The following is an 8,477-nucleotide window of genomic DNA, read 5'->3' as shown; positions in this document are numbered from 1 at the left end:
ACGATGACGGGCGGCGGGGGCGGCGAGGGCGATGGCACGGCGGCGCGGCGGCGTTGGTGTCGTCGTCAAGTTCGAGACTCTCTCGCGCGAGAAGTGGAACGAAGCGGCGACGAGATAACTGATTTTTCGTAAGTGTCATATATATAGGGGGAGCCTTTAGTACCGGTTGGAGCCACCAACCGGTACTAAAGGCCAATTTTGGCCAGCCCAAGCGGCCGGAAACTGGGCCTTTAGTACCGGTTGGTGGCTCCAACCGGTACTAAAGGGCAACCCATTAGTACCGGTTGGAGCCACCAACCGGTACTAATGACGGTGCGCTTTTCTGCTATTTTTTCTTTTCAGCTATAGTTTTTCTTCTTTTCTGCTATTTTTTCTTTTTTGCAAAACTTGATGGTCAAAGTCTGGAGTTATAACTTAAAAAAAGAAATGTTGCACTGGTTTATAAACCCAGCCGCAGCTGCCCTTTCGAACTCCTCTATTTAGCAGGCTTCTGGGCCTAACTAGGGCGCGCTGCCCTGTGAGCCTGCTGGCCCTACTGGGCATGTATTTGCACACCTAAGGTCTGACAGGCCCACAGGACAGCGCCCCAACATTCTTCTTCCTCTTCTTCTCCTTCTTCTTCCTCTTCTTCTCCTTCTTCCTCCTCTTCTTCTTCTTCTTCTTCTTCTTCTTCTTCTTCTTCTTCCTCTTCTCCTTCTTCCTCTTCTTCTTCCTCCTTCTTCCTCTTCTTCTTCTTCTTCTTCTTCTTCTTCTTCTTATTTCTGCGTAATTTTTTGTATAGTTTTTTCTTTTCTGTTATATTTATTTTCTTCTATTTATTTGTGAGTAGTTTTTCATCTAGTTTGCCAAAATTCAACATTTTCCGAGTTCATTTTGTAGTGATTTTCATTTTCATGGTCATTTTGTAAACGATTGAAAAATAGCAAATATATTTTTTTTTCTTTTCTGCTTTATTTTTTCTTCTATTTATTTCTGAGTAGTTTTTTCTTTTCTGCTATATTTATTTTCTTCTATTTATTTCTGAGTAGTTTTTTTATTTTGTTTTTTCTTTTCAGCTATAGTTTTTCTTCTTTTCTGCTATTTTTTCTTTTCTGCTATTTTTTCTTTTCTGCAAAACTTGATGGTCAAAGTCTGGAGTTATAACTTAAAAAAAAGAAATGTCGACGTGCAATTAGTTTTTGCCATAACAGAAGAAGTCTGGAGTTGTAATAAGTTATTAAAAACAAAAAAGAGGTGCAATGCTCATTAATTTGCTTCAAGCCTTTCGGAATAGTGTAAACTGCACTGCGCATAGCTCCATGCAGTCTACCGTATTCCTGAAGGCTTGAAGCTAAGCAACGTGAGCATTGAGCCTCTTCTTCATCGTCTCTGCAGTCAGGGCTTATAAACCGCTCTTAGTCCCTCTCACTTCGCGAGGTGGGACTAAAAAATAGCTTGCCATAACCTCATTAGTACCGGTTCGTGGTACGAACCGGCACTAAATGGTGATGGTGGGGCCATAGCCTGACCGCAGGCTGACACAGCCTCTTTAGTACCGGTTCGTGGCATGAACCGGTACTAAAGGTTCGCCACGAACCGGTGCTATTGATCGCCGCCACGAACCGGCACTAGTGTACACATTAGTGCCGGCTGAAATTCCAACCGGCACTATTGTGCTTCACATTTGACCATTTTTCTACTAGTGTTGGCTATGACCCAAATCAAAGGCAGACAGAAAGGGACCCAAGCATATATGTTGTGTCACAACATGAATGGGAAAAAACTCGACTGTTGCCCAAATGAAAAACAACTAGCTTTTAAGTCTTTGTGTTGTGATCTTATACAACACCCCACATCTACTTGTGCTTCCTGCTATTGCAGTCTACTTGTTGGGATGTGCCTTCTCATGGACTCCCATGTTTTATCATTATTCTTTTCCCCTCTTACTTGTATGTTTTCTTGGTCCGGTTTCCCTCATAATCGGGTCAATTTGTTTAGGTTTTCGATCGGCTTTTCCTTGTAAACTAGCTCATGGTTTTTGACCCAGTTTCCCTCATGACCTGGTTCAATTTCTTTTGAACTCAGATCAATATTTATATGCGGACCCCCCCCCCAGCCAAGCTTATTGGGTGGGGAATTTCTGTGGAAGTGGACAATGAGGGAGGTGTTTGATAAGATTTTTAGTACAAATTCCGTCAAAAAAAGATTTTTAGTACAAAGAAGAAGCCCACTAGTACGACGATGAGACTACAGGACTTGTTCCATCGCAATATCTACCCTATGGAATAGTTTACTAGACATACACTTTTAGCTATTCAGAAGAAAAACTTCATATGACTATCCAGAAAAATACATAATAACCTCATTAATCACCAAATATGAAGATACATGTAGCAATGCGGGTTGGAACATAATAGTGCTGGCAAACATCCTATCAGGAGACTAAATGAAATGTCATATGCATCATTGTACACATCAGGAATTATGTTCTATGGATATTGGGAGTAATTGGCCCAATCGGAAATAGAAACAAGAATCCATGTCCTGGTGTCTTCCTTGTACTTTTGAATACACCAAATCATTCACAATGTTTCTTGGGACAACGCTGCAATTTCATCAATGAATTTAGTTGGGAGGCATGCTACCCGACCCGTTTTCGAATCTTGAGTAATATCTGGAGCTAGAGCCAGAGAAGCCTTCTGATCTTTCAAAACCAGGAAGATTATTCCCGGACCTTCTATGCCACAAATGACCTGGAGCAGAACCGCTAGGTGCCCTCAAGTGTTGTGAACCTGCAATAACATAGTCAGTTTCAAGCCATTCACTAACATCCAATGTTGTTGGTCAGGAGAAATACCATTGTTGTTTCCATGATCTGTTAAGGGCCTGAAGTATTCGAGTGCAAAATTGGGAGCGCGGTGGGTAATGAAGCCTTGACCTCTTGCACAAGGAGAAAGCTGATGAAAGACGCCTTGACATTCTGGGGCATGAGGATGTAACCCTTGACTTGATAGTCCAATAGGAGGATGCCGAGCATGGAAGTCGTGACGTAGTAGTCCAGGAGGAGGATAAGGACAATATGAGCCTTGCTCTGCTAGTACCAGGGGAGGACGCCGAAAGTATAGGCCATCATCTACTGGTGCACGAAGAGGATGAACCGGGTATGATTGCTTATCTGAAAGAAGATGATGATGTCCATGATCAGTAAGTACTAGAGGACATCAAGAGAACAAGACTTCCATGCATGTGGACTAATAGATAATACAAGCTTACCACATATCACTTCTTGTGATTCCAACCGAGTGCCCCCGATTTCTTGTATTGTCGTAGTACTTACCTCTCCCTTGCTTGTGTTTACTGGTGATTTTCGGTCCCGTACAACAAAACCGATTAATGAGTCTTGGTTTGTATCGATTGTTGATGCGCCTTTCCAGAAACCATATTTTGCAAGGACTGTTATTATGTCCTTGTGTCCAGGACATACATAAATATATGAACCATCTTCTGTTGTTGCTAAACCAATTCTTTTGTTCACTTTTAACATCTTTGCAACCTGCATCAATGTCATAAAATAGCTTAAGCATAATATTCTGAATGTCCATACCTTCTAAAGACTAGAAATGAAAAATCAAGTGTCAATTTTACCTGTTTCATTCCCTCTAAGCCATTTTTCGAAGACTCAACATTCAACAACAGGGAAATCACCTAATAGGATATTGGTTGCAAGTAAAAATCAGTTTTTGTTTATTTCTGTGATATTGCAGTAACTATTAAAACTTATGATGAAAGCAAACTGATGCTACAAAACACATAGTTATCTAGATATATCAAATACAATTTCAAACTCATTTCAGCACAAAAGTAAATAATCATGAAACGGGAGAATGTCAAATCATAAGAACAAGGATGAATCATCTATAATGTAAGAAAATGATCTTACCATTATTGACCGATTTTGAGAGTGACGAAGATCCTTGAGGAATTTTTAAAAAACCCCCCATTTCACTCTTCCTTTGATTTCTATGGTTTTTGGCCAAACAATATCTTGAATTTTTTCCCCATTGCAAAGTGATCACATATAAATCTATAATAAAAAACAACACGATTCGAACGTCCACCATTTACAACAATTAAATATTTGTTTTTAATCTAAGAAACAAATATAATCCTACTTTATGATTACAGTGGAAAAAAAATATTATATACTCCCCCGTTTTTATTAAGTCCGCGTATTAGCTTTGGTCAATGTCAAGCTTTGTGAACTTTGACCAAGTTTATAAACAAAAATATTAACATATACAATAACCAATCAATACCATTAAAATATTATTGAATGTACTTTCACATCATATAGATTTGTATATATTGTTTTCTATAAACTTGGTCAAACTTTATGAAGTTTGACTTCAGTCAACTCTAATATGCAGAGTAAATAAAAACAGAGAGAGTACATCACATTATCATTAAATCTGGTCAATTCAAGGCATGCATGTGTTGTCGTACAAAGACAAATTATATTAGTTCTAACTTGTAAAAAGCAATCAAAGCTCCATACAAAAAAAATAGAATCATATGTAGTGGTGATGTTGCAACAATGAAATGTCTCAATCCCGAAATAATTAACATGTTAATACCCTCTATAATTCATACCATAATATCATGAAATACTCGTTTTGTTGGAGTTTGACTTGTTTTGACCTCATTGGCCTCTTGCTGTCAAATTCTTTTTGGACAATATGCCCCACTAATTAGTACCAATAGAAAATGTATATGCTTTCCCTTACTATTATGAAAATTGATGCCTAAAGGACCAAGACCATCTCACGTCCTACAGTTTAACTTCAAGGCTTCAACACCTATTATGCAAAGAAATGGAGATTTGACTGGATTGATTAGAAAAACAGTTACGTAACTTAGAAACATGGTGCAACTCCTAGTAAGGATATAAGTTGGGTTGAGTGTATGTGTGGGGCGTGCATATGGGTTTGGCCCAAAGGCCCACCATTGTGAATATCTACTCATACTTGTAGGTTATAGTTAAAGAGCAAGAGAGTGTTACAGATTTGTTTTCTCCAAGAGACAACACGGTGTAACACCCAGGTTACAACTAAAGCCATTACTAGCGGCGAGAGGAAAGGTGGTGCTCGTGGCTATGGGTGAAGAGAGGTTTTGTCGCTAGTGGATCTCTTGGAGTGAGGAGAAAATTGCATGGGAGAAGCTACAGCAGAGCCGTAGCCTTTAGAAGATAGGAAATGGTCTGGAGCAGGGGGAGAGAACCATTGCTGGTGGTGGACCAGGCCAGAGAGAAGAGGTGCCTGCGGCCAGGAGTGCGCGGTAGCGCGGCAAATTGGCATTGAAGCTTGTGGCATGCAACCTGGGACCGGGGGCCCTCCTTGTGGCTCGTGCATGAACTGTAGGTCATGGGTGCTAGGGGTAGCAGCAGGAGGCGTACATGTGGCTGCTCAAAATCAAAAGCTCATCCGAGATGATGGCCGATAGTGCGTGCAAGTAGAAGGACCTGCAGGTCTGCGGTGTTGGTCCGTGGTGGTGAAAGGAGAGATTGATGAGGTCTGTACGGCTACTATCACTTGGGGATAGCGGTGTTGGTGTAGTGAGTACTATAGCAAGAAGTAGAGAAGATGTATGTTGCCTAAATTTGTTTGTGGGTTGCTGATGCTGCTGTCTTAGAGTGGAGAGAAGTAGATGTTTTTTTTGCTGGTTGCGGAAAGAAGGCAAAGCGAAACATCTTGTAGGAGGTGTGGCTGGTGTTTGTGACAGGTAACACCGTGGTGGATTTAGGGCCTTGGTGCGCTAGTTGCATTGAACCTGGTTCTAGTTGTTGATCGTTGTTGCTCAAGTAAGCTAAAAGTTAATATCTGATAGAGCAGAAGAGAGGAGGCATAGTCGCTTGCTCTTGGTGCATTCTAGTGATACTGAACCATGGGGGGAAATAAAGAATTGAGAAGCTACTTCAAAAACACACACAGAAACTCAGATAATCTCCAACAACGGCCCTATAATAGGGCACAAAAAAGTCGTTGGAGTAAAATTTGGGACACCAAAAAGTGAATTTTAGGGCACCAGAAAATGCTCACCAACTATAGAAGCCCTAAAATTGGTGCCCCCAAAATACCGTGGATGTCGTTTTGTGCTTGTCCTATTTTAGGGCACTTGTTGGAGCAGCGTTTTTGGCATTAAGTGGTGTAAAACAATCATTTTATTATGGTCCCACATGGTCCCCCATTTGGAGCAAATTTTGCGGCAGCAACCAAAGTGTTTTGTATTTGTAGCATATGGCCGCTCGCCACCGTCGTTGTAGGGGGAGAATTCGCCGGAAGTGTCATAGAAAGGTTAGTGCATCTATGCATACTATTGTGTGTGTTTCCTGGTCAGGACGCTATCGGAGGTGTAGAGGAGGCTCTATGTGGGAGGAATCAGGTGGGGTTTTGCTAGAATCAACAATCCAGTCGCGCTGGAGTCACTGGAAGGAGGTGAAGGAGACGGGTAGGGTACCTGCAAGCCTCACATCATGGAAGGGGTGTACACGAGCGTGCCGATGATGTGCTGACATAGTTCCACATCAAGGCACCATCGTCTCGCTCTGATCACTCATGGCAGTTGTGCCATGTTAAGAAGGAGGAGGTTGCAGGCCGCCATCACTCCCGTGGCATGAGCCTCTCGCCGTGCAGGTCAAGGTGGATAGACACGACGACAAGGTGGAATGGTGGAGTTCATTGATGATTTTTAAATTTTAGGATCTGCTTTTGATCTGTCATTGATGATTTTAAAATTATATGTAAAGTTCATTATCGGCTCTTGATCCATCCTACATGTGGTTGAGTAAGCATATTGTGGCATGTTTTATTCTTCAGATCTGATAGTTGATTAGGAAGAGGAAGGGGCCCCTAAAGAATGATGAGACACTCTTTCAGAGGTGGTGTCAAATGGCGTTCAATTTATGAGTTAGGAATTCTCTCTTCGGAAGGGGCCCCTAAACAAAGACATTCAGCGGATACATGCTCCAAGCATTAGTAAATTCATTGTGGACCATTTGGTAGTCGGATCATTGTAAGTGGCACAATATACAAGTTCATGTTTATAATTTAAACATTTTCTAAATGGCTGCATACCTTTGTGCATATATGACTAAATGGCATATTGCTTCTTCAGTCTCATCTGAGTATATAAGGCGTGCATGCAATTTTAATAAGGCTCTCTTTTTTTCTCTCATTTATTTGTTGTCTTTTGAGACTGGATATTTTTTCACTCATACCCAAGACACTAATAGAAGGAATCCAAGTCAATTTAGTAGCAACTATTGTGGCTAATAGTTCAGCAGGAAATTTTTTTTTGCTCAGTGTTCCATGATATTGAAGTTACTATTGTAACAAACTGAATTATATGTGTGGGGTGTGTGTACGGGTTTCTACCAAATTAAAGGCTTACTCTTATGTATATACACTCATACTTGCAGGCTGTAGTTACACAATCCATGATGTTCAAATTAATTTGGTTGTAAATCATATTATGTTTGTGTGTATTTTAATAGCTATAACTATTTCAAGTAATTCAAAGCAACATGAAAAATGGGATATCTAAGGAAAATGGTGCCTAAGGAAAAAAAATCCCTATTTGAACATCACATTAGTGGTTTTTGCACCGAGGAATTATGAGGAAACATTGATTGAGACCATTCTTTATATGACATATCAAATATTGCACATGAACTAATTGTTCTAAAAATCATCATCGGTTTAATACGACCTACAACTAATAATGGGCCATCTCCAAAGAAGACTGGAACTAGAAGCCATGTAGTAATAAATTCAAAAGGTTAAAATTGGTTGACACAAACTTAATGTTCACCGTGGTTCAAATATTACTTTATTAGTCGAAATTGACATTTGTCCTAACTCATCAAAATACACCTACATTAGAGCAAAACACCAATTTGGTAAACCAAAAAACCAACCATTTTTACATGTATAGGGTTGTCTGTTATCAAAACGAAATCTACTACTTCTCTAAAGACACAACAATGAAAACATTATACTAAATCAATAATAAGAATGATGTCAAAAAATATCATTTGAAAGCATAACCAAGGTACTTATTTACCTTCTAAAAAAGGCGAGAACAGGCATTGTGGTAGTCTTAAGTCTGATCACACCACCCCCCAAACTTGTACAGGCAGACGGAGATACGGAACCAATGACAGACTTCATATCATCATCTGAAAAATGAGATGAAAGTACATTAGAAATATAATGTGTTGTTTTACATCCATGTAAATCATGTTACTTTATATATGTAATCCTCCTGCAACATTCTATTTTGCAGATAACTGTACAGGCCTTAGTTACCTATACAACTTCCCAGAGAAGCATCTGCGAGCTGATGTTGTGTTTCACGATACATATTTTCTGATATTTTATTTTACTACCAGAGATACAAGTTAAAGCTGGAGAAGAATCTGTGTGCGGGCCTCGGGTCCTATG

At 40.0% G+C, this 8,477-nt stretch overlaps 1 pseudogene; it reads right to left on the bottom strand.

Annotated features, from left to right (window-relative positions):
• Positions 1–2,422: 2,422 nt before the first annotated feature.
• Positions 2,423–8,207, bottom strand: LOC119324844 (annotated as a pseudogene).
• Positions 8,208–8,477: the final 270 nt, after the last annotated feature.

Source organism: Triticum dicoccoides, chromosome 6B (assembly GCF_002162155.2).
Source record: "Triticum dicoccoides isolate Atlit2015 ecotype Zavitan chromosome 6B, WEW_v2.0, whole genome shotgun sequence".
Taxonomy (NCBI): Eukaryota; Viridiplantae; Streptophyta; class Magnoliopsida; order Poales; family Poaceae; genus Triticum; species Triticum dicoccoides.
Note: the sequence above shows the minus strand (reverse complement) of the source record. Positions and strands in the feature narration are given on the sequence as shown.